We start from the raw sequence: 15841 nt of genomic DNA, 5'->3' as shown, positions 1-15841 counted from the left end.
TCTAGAAACACACTACCTACCTAAACTAACACAAAAAAGGGTAGAACAACTAAATAACCCTGTAACAAAAGAAGAGATTGAAAAGGTATTTAAAAACTTCCAACAACAACAAAAATTTGAGGTAACAAACATCATCCTAAATGGAGAGAACCTGAAAGCATTCCCCTTGAAAACAGAAACCAGACAAGGATGCCTTTATCATCACTCTTATTCAACATTGTGCTGGAGGTCCTAGCCAGAGCAATTAGGCTAGAAAAAGAAATAAAGGGCATCCAAACTGGTAAGGAAAAAGTAAAAGTATCTCTCTTTGCAGATGATATGATCTTATACACAGATAACCCTAAAGAATCCACAAGAAAACTACTGAAACTAATAGAAGAGTTCAGCAAAGTATCAGGACACAATATAAACATACAAAAATCAGTTGGATTCCTCTACACCAACAAAGAGAACGTGGAAGAGGAAATCACCAAATCAACACCTTTCACTGAAGAATTCTACCAAACTTTCAAAGAAGAGTTAACACCACTACTACTAAAGGTATTTCAGAGCATAGAAAAAGATGGGATACTCCCAAACTCATTCTGTGAAGCCAGCATAACCCTGATACCAAAACCAGATAAACAACATAAAAAAAGAAAATTACAGACCAATATTCCTCATGAACTTAGACACAAAAATCCTCAACAAAATTCTAGCCAATAGAATTCAACAACATATCAAAAATATAATTCACTATGACCAAGTGGGATTCAGACCAGGCACGCAAGGATGGTTCAGCATTAGAAAAATGATCAATGTAGTCCCTCACATAAAACAAAAGACAAGAACCGCATGATCTTATCAATTGATGCAGCAAAGGCATTTGACAAAGTCCATTCCATTCATGATAAAAACTCCCAGCAAAATAGGAATAGAAAGGAAATTCCTCAGCATAATAAATGGCATTTATATGAAGCCAACAGCCAACATCACCCTAAATGGAGACAGCCTGAAAGCATTCCCCTTGAGAACAGGAACCAGACAAGGATGCCTTTATCACCACTCTTATTCAACACTGTGCTGGAGGTCCTAGCCAGAGCAATTAGGCTAGAAAAAGAAATAAAGAGCATCCAAATTGGTAACAAAGAAGTAAAAATATCTCTCTTTGCAGACGATATGATCTTATATACAGATAACCCTAAAGAATCCACAAGAAAACTACTGGAACTAATAGAAGAGTTCAGCAAAGTATCAGGATACAGGATAAACATACAAAAATCAGCTGGATTCCTCTACACCAACAAAGAGAACGTGGAAGAGGAAATCATCAAGCCAACCATTTACAACAGCCCCCAAGAAGATAAAATATTTAGGAATAAATCTTACCAGAGATGTAAAAGACCTATACAAAGAAAACTACAAGACACTACTGCAAGAAACCAAAAGAGACCTACATAAGTGGAAAAACATGCCTTGCTCATGGATAGGAAGACTCGACACTGTGAAAAAGTCTATTCTACCCAAAGCCATTTATAGATACAATGCAATCCCGATCCAAATTCCAATGGTATTTTTTAATGAGGTGGAGAAACAAATCACCAACTTCATATGGAAAGGGAAGAGGCCCTGGATAAGTATAGCATTACTGAAAAAGAAGAACACAGTGGGAGACCTCACTCTACCTGAGTTTAGAACCTGTTATACCACTATGGTATTTAAAACAGCCTGGTACTGGTACAACAACAGATACATAGACCAATAGAACAGAACTGCGAATCCAGACATAAATTCACCCACTTAGGAGCAGCTGATATTTGACAAAGGTCAAAAGTCTGTTAATTGGGAAAAAGACAGTTTCTTTAACAACTGGTGCTGGCATAACTGGATATCCATCTGCAAAAAAATGAAACAAGACCCATACCTCACACCATGCACAAAAACTAACTCAAAATAGATCAAAGACCTAAATATAAAATTTAAAATGATAAAGATCATGGAAGAAAAAATAGGGACAACGCCAGGAGCCTTAATACATGGCATAAATGGTATACAAAACAATACTAAAAATGTACAAACACCAGAAAAGAAACTAGATAACTGGGAGCTCCTAAAAATCAAACACTTATGCTTACCCAAAGACTTCACCAAAACAGTAAAAAGACAACTTACAGGCTGGGAAAAAGAAATTGGCTACAACGAATCCGATCAGCATCTAATCTCTAAAATCTACAAAATACTGCAAAACCTCAACAATAAAAAGACAAATAACCCAATTAAAAAATGGGCAAAGGCTATGAACAGGCACTTCACCAAAGAAGACATTCAGGCTGCTAACAGATACATGAGGAAATGCTCACGATCATTAGCCATTAGAGAAATGCAAATCAAAACTACAATGAGATACCATCTCACCCCAACAAGGCTAGCATTAATCCAAAAATACAAAATGATAAATGTCAGAGAGGCTTCGGAGAGACTGGAACACTTATACACTGCTGGTGGGAATGTAAAATTGTAAAACCACTTTGGAAATCGATTTGGCACTTCCTTAAAAAGCTAGAAATAGAACTATCATATGGTCCAGCAATCCCACTCCTTGAAATATATCCTAGAGAAATAAGAGCCCTCACACAGACAGATATATGCACACTCATGTTCATTGCATCACTGTTCACAATAACAAAAAGATGGAAACAACCTAGGTGCTTAGCAACAGAAGAATGGATAAACAAATTATGGTATATTCACACAATTGAATACTATGCAATGATAAAGAATGATGAATCCATGAAACATCTCATAACATGGATGAATTTGGAAGGCATTATGCTGGGTGAAATTAGTCAGTCACAAAAGGACAAATATTTTATGAGGCCACTGTTATAAGAACTCAAGAAAAGGTTTAAACACAGAAGAAAACATTCTTTGATGGTTACAAGGGTTGGGAGGGAGGGAAGGGGTATTCTCTAACTGTATAGCAGACAAGAATTATCTTAGGTGAAGGGAAGGACAACACACAATACAGGAGAAGTCAGCACAACTGGACTAAACCAAAAGCTGCTTCCTGAATACAACCAAACCCTCTGAGGAACAGAGTAGCAGGGGCGGGGGTCTGGGGACTATGGTTTCAGGGGACATCTAGGTCAATTGGCATAAAAAAGTTTATTAGGAAAATGTTCTGCACCCCGTTTTGGTGAGTGGTGTTTGAGGCCTTAAAAACTAGCAAGCAACAATCTAAAAAAAAAACAAACCCACTGCCACTGAGTCGATTCCGACTCATAGCAACCCTATGGGACAGAGTAGAACTGCCCCACAGAGTTTCCAAGGAGTGCCTGGAGGATTCGAATGGCTGACCCTTTGGTTAGCAGCCGTAGCACTTAACCACTGTGCTACCAGGGTTTCCAGCCACAATCTAAGATGGATCAATTGGTCTTAACCCACCTGGACCAAAGGAGAATAAAGAACACCAAAGACCCAAGGAAAATATGAGCCCAAGAGACAGAAAGGGTCACATAAACCAGAGACTCCATCAGCCTGAGACGGGAAGAACTAGACAGTGCCCGGTTACCACCAACGACTGCCATGACAGGGAACACAACAGAGTGCCCTTGATGGAGCAGGAGAAAACTGGGGTGCAGAACTCAAATTCTAGTAAAAAGACCAGCCTTAATTGTCTGCCTGAGACTGGAGGGACCCCAGAAGACACGGCCCCCCGACTCTCTGTTACGTCAAAACAAAAACCATTCCCAAAGCCAACTCTTCAGACAAAGACTAGTCTGGAGTATAAGACACAAAATGATAATGGTGAAGAGTGTGCTTCTTGGCTCAAGTAGACAATGGGACGAGGTGGGCAGCTCTTGTCCAGAGTGAGATGAGAGGGCAGAGGCGGACAAGACCTGACTGAATGGACACAGGAAATACAGGGTGGAGAGGTGGAGCATGATGTCACATTGTGGGGAGAGCAACCAGGGTCATATAACAATGTGTGTGTAAGTTTTTGTATGAGAAACCAACTTGAATTGTAAACTTTCACTTAGAGCACAATTTAGTAAAAAAAAGTCTTGAACTGAAACTAACCTCTGAGGTTACCTTGTAACTAAACAATATATTGTCTCACAAAATAATGAATATCACCCTTAAGTACTGTGCTTCTTTAAAAAATCACCTATGTGAGACAGAACAGTCAACAATTACTTTAAAACAAAGATGAGAATGTAAGGAGGCAGGGAAAATAGACTAATGTAAATGGAACAAGCAGAACAGAAATAATGAGAATGTTCACGCATTGTGAAAATGATGTAACCAATGTCACCGAACAACTTGTACAGAAACTGTTGAAAGTGAACCTAAACTATGTAAACCTTCACTGAAAATGAAAGAAAATATTACATATATATATATACGTATACAGAGAAAGAGAGAACACAGTAAGCATCAAAGAAGATGGAAGGAATACACAGAGTCGCTGTACCAAAAAGATCTGGTTGACATTCAACCATTTCAAAAGGTGGCGTATGATCAAGAATCGATGGTATTGAAGGAAGGTTAAGCTACACTGAAGACATTGGTGAAAAACAAGGCTCCAGGAACTGATGGAATACCAGTTCAGATGTTTCAGCAAACGAGTGCAGTGCTGTAGGTGCTCACCCGTCTATGCCAAGAAATCTGGAAGACAGCTACCTGGCCAACTGACTGGAAGAGACCCATATTGGTGCCCATTCCAAAAAAAGGTGAACCAAAAAAAAAAAATTTAAAGAATGTGAAAATTATTGAACAATATCATTAACATCACATACAAGTAAAATTTTACTGAAGATAATTCAAAAATGGTTGCAGCAGTACATCAACAGGGAACTGCCAGAAATTCAAGCTGGATTCAGAGGAGTACATGAAACCACCGTTATCACTGCTGATGTCAGATGGATCTTGGCTGAAAGCGGAGAATACCAGAAAGATGTTTATCTGTGTTCTATTGCCTATGCAAAGGCATTCAGCTGTGTGGATCATGACAAATTATGGATAACATTGCAAAGAATGAGAAGGCCAGAACACTCAATTGTGCTCATGATGAACCCGTACATAGACGATGAGGCAGTCATTTGAACAGAACAATGGAATACTGCTTGGTTTAAAATCAGAAAAGGTGTGCATCAAGGTTGTATCCTTTCACTATACCTATTCAATCTGTATGTTGAGGAAATAATCTGAGAAGCTGGACTACAGAAGAAAATTGTGGCATTAGGAATGGAGGAAGACTCATTAACAACCTGCGTTATGCAGATGACACAGCCTTGCTTGCTGAAATGAAGAGGACTTGAAGCACTTACTGATGAAGATCAAAGACCACAGCCTTCAGTATGGTTTACACCTCAATATAAAGAAAACAAAAATCCTCACGACTGGACCAATGAGCAACATCATGATAAACGGAGAAAAATTGATTTATCAAGGATTTCATTTTACCTGAATCCACAATCAATTCCCATGGAAGCAGCCATCAAGAAGTTAAATGACACTTTGCATTGGGCAAATCTGATGCAAAAGACCTCTTTAAAGTGATAAAAAAAAAAAAAAAGATGTCACTCTGAGGACAAAGGTGCACCTGATCCAAGCCATGATATTTGCAATCACCTCATATGCACACAAAAGCTGGACAATGAATAAGGAAGACTGAAAAAGAATCTATGCCTTTTGTTATGGTTTTGGCAAAGAATATTGAATGGACTGCCAGAAAAATGAACAAATCTTTCTTGGAAGAAGTACAGCCAGAGTGCTCCTTAGAATTGAGGATGGCGAGACTTCATTGCACATATTTCAGACATGTTATCAAGAGGGACCAGTCCCTGGAGAGGGACATCATGTTTGATAAATTAGAGGGTCAACTAAAAAGAGGAATACACTCGATGAGATGGGTTGATACCATGGCTGCAACAGTGGCTCAAACATAGCAACAGTTGTGAGGATGGCGCATGACCAGGCAGTGTTTCATTCTGCTGTACATAGGGTTACTATGAGTCAGAACCAACTCGATGCCACCCAACAACAACAACAACAATATGCCAATGTTGGTTTCTTAATTTTGATGAATGTGCCAGAAACTGCAACTGGATGCTGGGTCTTTGTAACTTTTCTGTAAATCTAAAATTATTCCAAGTAAAAAGTTTATTGAAAAAAAAATGTAGTGCCTTAAAATAACAACCATTTATTTAATTCACAAATCCGTAGGTAGATGATTTAGGTTGGGCTCAGTTGGGCAGTTCTTCTAATCTTGGCCGAGCTTACTCACTCTTCTACAGACAACTGTGGCTCAGCTAGGCAGTTCTACTTCTAGGGATTGGCCGGCTTTCAGCAGGGGCACCTTGGCTCTGCTCCAAATGGTCTCTCATCATCCGGAAGTCTAGCCTTAGTTTGTTCTCACTGTGGCTCATGGGTTTCAAGAGAAAGTGAGAAGTACCAAGGCTTTCTGAGGTCTAGGCTTAGAACTGGTACACCATCAACTTCATCTCATTTTTATTGGCCAAAGCAAGTCACAAGCCTAGCCCAGGTCAATGGGAGGGGAAATTTGCAAATGCAAAGTCATTTTGCAAATGGTGTGAATATAGGGAAGGCATAATTCCTGTCATTTTTGCAATCAGTCTTTCACGTGACATCATTTAATTCCATTCTCCTTGCACCTTAGGGCAGTTCTAAATGACCAAGGGAAGTTCAGTGAAAGAGACTCTTGTCATTTGTATGCAGTCACCGGAAGGGTGGAGACCTGGGGAGGGGAGGTCTACTATCAGGGATTATCCTTAGGACTCCTGGTGTCTGCGGAACACAAGCCCTGGAGACATAGGTCTGAATCACAGCTCCGCCTCTTATTAGCTCTATTATCTTTGCCAGGAGTCCCTGGGTGGCAAACGGTTAATGCACTCGGGTGCTAATGGAAAGGTGGGAGGTTCAAGTCCACCCAGAGGCACCTTGGAAGAAAGGCCTGGTGATCTACTTCTAAAAAATCAGCCATTGAAAACCTCATGGAGCACAGATCTACTCTGACACCCACGGGGTCTTCACTCAATAGCAACTGATTTTTCTCTTTTTTTTTTTTTTTTTTTAATCTTTGCCAAATTTTACCTCTCTGTTCCTCAATTTCCTCCTTTATAAAACAGGATAAGAGTAACAGTGTTAGAACGTTGTTATAAGAATGAAATATACATAAAGCAGCGCCTGGCTTCCCCTTCGCTAGTCCCAGCCTAGACTTCAGTGTGGGCAAAGACAACAACCGAGGTATAATTCTCAGCCCAAGAAGTTTCAAACTCTGTGAGACGTCGCAGGTCTGCTACAAAGGTCAGCCCAGGGCAACCTCTGGTCCGAACTGGACTCAAAAGGACCAGACCAGGCTCTGAAGCACTTGAGCTGGCCAACCCTTAACTATGCACCAGGCTTCCAGTTTCTTTCTTAGGACACTCCAGTTAGGAAGGTGTTAGCACTCTTGCTTTACACTTGTGAAAAACTAGTTGCAGAGATCTTAAGCTACGAAGAGGAAGGGCCACACAGCTAAGGAGTATAGACTACAGGGATTAAAACCAAGCTGTTGGACCCCAAATCCATGCTTTTAAGCACTACAGAGTATCACCCCCACCCCGTGCTGTGCTATCTCCACTGCCCAGCCCCCACCTAATAACAGGCTCAATTCCAAAGCACTGTATAGACCTTGATGGGGACTTGGGCTCCCCAGGGACAAACTGAGCAGAATTTGGTCACTGAGGCTCTAAGTTAAAAACTCCACATACCCTTCACCTTCCCCAGGGGCACTATTTTCAACATTGTTATTCTAGTTCTTCCCACCCCACCCCCTCAAGTACTGCAGTTATTTAGATGCAAAACATTAGAGAGAAAGATAATGAGACTTTGAAATTACCAACATTATTCAACCCAAAACTCAAAGGGAAGCACTCACAGCTTCCCATCCTGCCCCTTGATAGCCAGTGTCTCCAGTTTACCGCTGAGGAACCAGGACAGGTGTGAAGGTATGAACCCCTCCACCTTCAGAGCTGGAAGGGAGTTTAACACAGCTCCTCCAATGCCTTTCTTGTAATAAAGACACTAAAGGCGGAGTCCAGAGAGGCACTTGTCCACCTTGTTAACTGGAAACGGGAGATATCCAAAGCAATTTTTGGCCCTGTGTTGCATTTGACCCTGAAAAGGACACTGTCAGGTGGTAAACTTGTATTATTATTTTACAGAAGAGGCTGCATTAGCAGATCAAGGGCATCCACGGTGCTAGGGCAAAACTGGGACTAGGGTGCCTCTGACTCCTACTACATCACACAGAGGGCCAGGACCCCGTCTTTCCTAGCCTCGATTCCATGTTGACTTTTAATTGTGTGTCCTTAGGGAAATCATGACTTCTCTGAGTCTCAGTTTTCTCATCTGTAGAGTGGAGATAATGGTGCTTACAGCCCAGAGCTGCTGAAAGGATTAAGTAAGGTGCATCAAGATCTTGAGGCAGAGCTTGGCCTTAGAACACGCTTAATGAATGACAGCTGTTTATATGATGATTTTAGTTCTAAATCCTGGGATTTTTAAAGTATTATTTAATAGCATGCCTTATTTTGGAATGATAAAAGTTTTGATTGGCTCCTGGCTCTCATTTGACTCTTACTATATTTTTAATCAAAGAGAAAATGATTCAAAGTGTTACTTTAAAGATACACGCTTTTGTTTGTGTCCTGATGTAATAGCTAAATGATATATTCACAGAGGGCCATCTGCTAATTCAGACACCTTGTTTTATGGCCCAAACTCTCTTTCCAACTCATTAAACTCAGCTTCAGCCAATTCCCCAGAGACAAGGTGTAAACATTGCTTTCTAGGACAGAGATCCCCATCGTAACCCTGAGTAGCAAAGAAGTACTAATCATTCTATTCTGCTTTGTTTTGTTCATCGTAGGCAGCCAAAGAAACACGATTCACTATCCATGTGAGGAAGACCTTGCTTTTGGATGCTTCTTATTCTGTTTTCCCAGTGGTCCCTGTATCCACTCCCTTTCTCCTGATCCATCTCTGTAATTCATGCAGCCCTACATCTTAAGAAGTCTTACCCATGAACACATTTCACAGGAGAACTTCAACAGCAAGAGGGTTTTGCATCTAAGACATTTGGCCGGAGAATTTTATCTTATCCCTTTACTGGGTCATCTAAGACTTTTCCACTGACCCCATGGAACGTAGATGAGGCCAAGCAAACATCTGTCAAAAGAAGGACGTTATCAATATAATAACAAAAGCATCAACCGCAAAAGGCAAAATAAATACATGGGACCCCATAAATTTTGTTCATCAAAAGACTTTACCAAAGAAGTGTAAAGACAAGCTACTGGCTGGGATAATATCTTCAGAAACCACATATCCAATAAGAATCTAATAACCAAAATGTATGTAAAACCTCGACAGCTTAACCACAAAAAGACAACTAAACCATAAAATGGGCATAGGACTTGAATAGACATTCACCAATTAAGGACATTCCAATGGCCACCAAACACATGAAAAGATGCTCAGCATCACTATCAGATAGATGCAAATCGAAACCACAATGAGATACCATTTTACTCCCACTAGGATGGTTAAGATTAAAAAAACACACACATACAGAAAATAACAAATGCTGGTAAGGATGCGGGGAAATTGGAACGCTTAGCCATCACTGATGGGAATGCAAAATGGCACAGACATTGTGGAAAACAGTGTGGCGGTTCCTCAAAAAACTAAAAATAGAACTACCATATGACTCAGCAATTCCACTCCTTGGTATACATACCCAAAAGACTTGAAAGCAGAGACTCAAACAGAGACTTGTACACCAGTGTTCATTGCTGTACTATCACAACAGCAAAAATGTGGAAACAACAAAAATGCCCATTAACAGATGTATGGAAAAACAAAATCTGGTCCATACATACAACGGACTACTACTCAGGCAGTAGGAAAAATGAAGTCTTGATACATGCTACAATACACATGGATCTGAAAGACATTATGCTGAGTGAAATAAGTCAATCACAAAAGGACAAACATTGTATGGTTTCACTTCTATAAAAAGACAAGAACAAGCAAATGTATAGAGAACAAAGTTTATTAGTGGCTACCAGGGGTGAGAGGAAAGGGGAAAGGGGTGGGGGGCTAATGATGATGGAAATATCACATTGATTAAGGGTAGGATTGCACAGCCAATTATTATAATTTTTGTCAATAAGTTGTAAACCTATAAAAAGTTGAATTGGCAAAAGTTATGTGATAGATATATTTACAACAACAACAACCAAAAAAAAGTAGCGTCTGAGGCTGCTTATGTACAACCAAAAACCTCATGGGATTTAGCTTCTTATTTTGGAGGTTTAGGGTCAAAGTTTCATGGGACATCCCAATTAATTGGCCTAAAAACATGTTTAGTGCCTCTACTCTTACCTCCTAATTTGGTAAGTAGTGCCTAGGGTCTTAAAAGCATGCAAGCGGCCATCCAAGGCACAACAGTTGGTCTCTATTCACCTGAAGCAACAGAGGAAGGAGAGTCAGGAATAGGAGGAATATATGGAATATGTGGCTAATTGCCTCCATGAACACCTGCCTCCTTTGCCATGAGACCAGAAGAACTGGATGCTGCCCAGCTACCATTACTGAACCTTTTGATCAAAGTTTCCACAGAAGAATCCTGGTCAAAAGGGGGACAATGCAGAACAGAATTCTCAAGACTTCCTGGATCCATGAAGATTGGATGAATCCCTGAAACTATTGCACTGAGCTAATCTTTAAATCTTAAACCAAAAATATCCCCTCAAGTCTTCTTAAAACCAAATAATAGTTTAACTTACCTTTAAAAAAAAAAAAAAAGGTCTACCTTGAGCATTATGCTCTTTTAAGATCTATCTATATGGGATCAAACTGACAACAGCAACTTCAAAGGTTAGATAGGAATTTTAGTGGGCAATGAATGTATGTTAATGTGGGAGGAACAACTCAGAAAAGGAGGGTGAGAGTGGTTACACACTAGAAGAATGTGACCAATGTCATTAAATGGTACATGTAGAAAATGTTGATTGGTGTATGTTTTGTGCATATATTCTCAACACAACAATAAAATTATATATATATATATATGAAAGAATGACTGAATAGTAACAGCTAACATTTACTGAGCACTCGTTTTTTTGGTTTTTACTATGTGTCAGGCAATATAAGTATATGACATACATTATCTCCTTTGCTCCTTCTAAGAACCCTATGAGGTAACTACAATTCTTATTTCATTTTAAAGATAAGGGGACCAAAGCTCAGAGATTTTAAAGTAGTCCGATTCACAGAGTGCAGGTACCAGAACCCCAGTGGCCTGATCCTAAAAAAACAAAAAAAAATTTCCATTAAGTCAGCTCCAACTCATCACTACCCTACATTTGTCAGAGTAGAACTGTGCTCCATAGGGTTTTCAGTGGCTGACTTTTTAGAAGTAGGCTGTCAGGCCTTTCTTCAAGGCACCTCTGAATGGACTCAGACCTCTAACCTTTCAGTTTGCATCTGAGCACATTAACTGTTTGCATCACCCAGGGACTTTGGTTTGATCCTACAGCTTCCATTTTCTAACCATGGCACTACCCATTCATGAATGTATGAATGTGAGAATGAAAAAGTGAACGAAATGTTAACAGTAATGTTCCATTTATTTCTTCTGGTTCTGACCTACAGAGGACTAAGAGAGAGTTTACTGACCTTCCCTGCCAGCTGTCTCTTCTCCCTACTTCGCTTGCTGGATTTAACTGATATATCTTCAAGGAAGTCAAGGTTGGCTAATTCCATTATCAGTGAAAATCCCAATATTTTAGCTTTAAAAAAAAAATCAGGAAAGATTAGGAGGCAGTGAGTTTATGTTAACGGGGGAGGAACAACTCAGAAAAGGAGGATGAGAATGGTTCCACAACCCGAAGAATGTAATCAATGTCACTGACTGGTACATGCAGAAATTGTCGAATTGGTGTATATTCTGCTGTGTATATTCCCAACAACAATAAAGACAAAAGGAGAAAACAAAAAACCCACACTGTTTAAAAAAAAAAATCAGGATATCTACCACAGTGGATGACATTGACACATGGTACCAGCTGGACAGTGACGCCACTTAATCCTGGCTTGTGCCCAGTGATGTGACAATCTCTTCAAACTGTCTGGATTTGAGCTCCTACTCCACCATTCCCTAACTGATTGATTCTAAGCCAATTATTTAACCTCTCATGCTGTCGTCCCTCTTCTGCAAGGTGTCAATAAGAATGGTATCCCCCTGCCTGGGTGCTATGAGGATTGAAGATTCAGGGAGGTGAGGGCTCAGTGCCACGCAGTCAGCACAGGCTTCTAGCCCTCTTAAGGACGGTTGAAGGATGGAATTCTTCCCTCCATCCAGTCTCTGGAAATGCATTTATGACCTCATCCAGAGACAATGACAAACATCTCAAGGCCATTCGTGAATGAGAGTAGACCAAATGGCCCTCCTGCCCCCACCCCACCCCCCCATTCCCCAGGTTCCATGTTGAGATTTCACACAGAAGGAAAAAAAATATATTCCACTGGCAAATGAAACTAACATAAAATATTTGAAAACCCCCCAGTTCACAGTGTTCACTACAGCTCTTCAGCTGTCAGCATTCTACATTTTAAGTCCTACGTCACACAGGCCAGAAGCCATTTCCAGCAGGTCTTGCTGTCCACCTGCTGGGCACAGATCTTTGTACTGCACTGCCAGGTGTAGCTGTCATTTGCAGGGGTGCAGTCCTCTGTTCTGATAAGGCATTAAAAACGAGCTATGGAGTAATAGTCCAGCCACATGTCCTTCTGCCTTATCTCCAAACCCCATTATCAGCAGTTTTATTGAGGTTGTTTGAGCCACTTCATTCTCTTATCCTCACCAGCAAATGCTCTTATTCAGTCTTTCTTGGAATCCTTTAGGGAAATGCACCAATAATGCAGTATCTATTTTTCTAATTGGCATACCACTTAAGATGTGCTTCCATTGTTTCTGTAATTATTAGACTTAACCCCAGTATTAATCAAATAAAGGCAGATTAAAGCAAAGTTTTATTTTTAGAATGATAATACACCCAGTGTTGCTGCAGGTCTGGTAAAGCCAGCGTGCTCACCCATCCCCGAGGCCGTCTAAATCGTCATAAGGTCTTCTTTACTACAGCACTTTAGCAATATACATCAAGGGCCTTACAAATGCCTCTGACTCAATAATTCCACTTCTGGGATTCTACCCTAAGGATACAATCCTAAATGCAGAAAAAAAGCTTTATTCCCAAAGATGTTTATATCGGTGTTATTTACCATAGCAATGAAACAGTTCAAACACCAAAAAGAAACAAAGAAAAGAGCTAAATGAGCTATTTTGTAACCACTTAATAGAATATTTTGTAGCCATTTAAAATTATGCTTCCAGTTATCTGACAACTTTTATAACACAATATTAAATGAGAAAAAAAGCAGAATACAAATGTATATATACATAGCATAATTACAGTGTGTAAAAGAAAAACTTTGTTTAAAAGACGAGAATGAAAGAATTTGTCCTTATACTAAATCCAGAGTGCTGTGAAAGAGAAAAAGAGTGTCCTAATTTAGACTGAGGAGTCCCTGGGTAGCTGCTAACCGAAAGGTTGAAGGTTCGAGTCCACCCAGAGGTACCTCAGAAGAAAGGCCTGGAGATCTACTTCCAGAAAAATCAGCCCCTGAGAACCCCGTGGAGCACAGTTCTCCTCTGACACACACGGGGCCTCCAGGAGTCAGAACTGATTCAAGGGCAACTAGTTAGTTTTAGATTGGAAGACCCGGCAAGCCTCCCAGAGAGCCTCTAAGATGAATCACCATTAGCCAAGGGGCTGGTGGGGATGCGAAATGAGACAGGCACTTTGGAAGAAAGTCTAGCAGTTTTTTACAAAGCTAAGCATAGACCTACCATCCCATCCAGCAATCATTCTCCTAAGTACTTACCCAAAAGGAATGGAAAATACATGCTCACGCAAAAACCTACACACAGATGTTTATAGCAGTTTCATTCGTAATTGCCAAAAATTGGAAGCCACCAAGGTTTCCTTCAATAGGTGAGTGGAGAAACAAGCTCTGGGAAATCCATACAATGGAGTATCATTCAGAGATGAAAAAAAAAAAAAGAAATGAGTTATCAAATATAAAAAGACCTGGAGGAAACCTAAGTACATATCGCTGAGTTAAAGAAGCCAGTCTGAAAAGGCTACATACTGTGTGACTCCAACTGTATGACATTCTGGAAGAAGCCAAACTATAGAGACAGTGAAAAGATCAGTAGTTACCAGAGGTCCAGGGGGAGGAGAAAGGGATGAATAGGATGAATAGGTGGAGCACAGGGTGGATACCTGACATTACGCATTTGTCAAAACCCACAGGACTATACAACACAAAGAGTGAACCCTAGTGTAAACTAGGGACTTGCGTATCCATATTAGCTCATTAGTTGTAACAAATGTACCACACCAGTGCAAGCTTTTAATAATAGAAGAAATAGTGGGGGTGAGGTGGGGGGACGTAGGAACTCTCTGTACTTTCTATATATTTTTTCTGTAAACCTAAAACTGCTCGTCTATTAAAACAAAAAAAAATCTGCTGTCCAAACCAACATGTAGACACACAAGATCAGTCCTCAAGCCAGTTTGCCGCCTTAAGTCCAAAATGTCCCCAAACCTCCCCACTCCTACCTCACCCTCCATGAACCCAGGTTTACACCTCACTCCTCCTTCAGAATTTATCCAAGCTACAAAGAGAGACAGAAGAACTTTCACGTAAACAGAAAGTTCCAAAAGATTGTCAAAGGTGCCAAAGCTAGGGTAGGGTGGCATGGAGAGGGATTTGGGGGGAACGGTTTTCAATTCCTAATCTAATTAGAGAGCCCTAGAACAGATTCCTTGTTCAAGTACCAAATTGAATTTACAACTGTCTATCTCCAGTGAAGCCAGCTTTTATTAATTTCCAGCATGACATTTAGATAGACGGGCCAGAACTTCAATATGTTCTTATTTAGTGTTTAATCCTCTAATGCATTACAATTAATTATTTCAGTTTTGTGGCAAACTGTCTGCAACCAACTTCCAAGCTGGCCACCCCATGCCTCTCCTCCCATCCAAACGTTCAGCTCAGTGAGGTGACAATGTAATTATTTAAGTAGTTTAAAGGTAAAGGGCAAGAAATGGGGAGGGGGCGAAATTCTGCCTGTGCTAATGTTTCACCAAGGAAGCAGATGGCGTTCCTTGCATAAACTATTCTTTTTCTGTGGAATTCCCCTTTGCTTATTACCAAATCAACCCTTTTAGAAAATTCTTTGTTGGGCCTGTGAAGTCCCCTGGCCAGTTTCCAAGGTCTACTTTCTCCCCAACATCCCACCCTTCAGAGAGACGGCCGAAACAGAGCAAGGGTGAGAATTCCAAGATGGCGCACCAGCAGCAGGAAAGGCTTTCTGAAGCCTTTGACATGCCAAATAAGAGAAGAGTCTACTTCATTTTGCAGACTGGACACCTGGTACCTAACCCAGTGGTTATGCAGCAGAGTCAGCTAGCCACAGCCATACTCTAAAAAATAAGACCCACCACTTACAGACACCCACCAAGACACCCACGAGGGCACAGAGTTTGGACCGTGCTACACATTCTTTCACGGAATCCTTACCTAAGGCCCTGAGGTAGGCAATAGCATTCCAGCCTGGAAAATGATGAAACTGGGTGCTAATCTTACTGACAACAAAATACCTAGCATTTTTTGAGGCTTACCAAGGTCCCCCACACTGTGATGAGATCTGCATGCATTCTCA

Source organism: Elephas maximus, chromosome 15, assembly GCF_024166365.1.
Source record: "Elephas maximus indicus isolate mEleMax1 chromosome 15, mEleMax1 primary haplotype, whole genome shotgun sequence".
Classification (NCBI taxonomy): Eukaryota; Metazoa; Chordata; class Mammalia; order Proboscidea; family Elephantidae; genus Elephas; species Elephas maximus.
Note: the sequence above shows the minus strand (reverse complement) of the source record.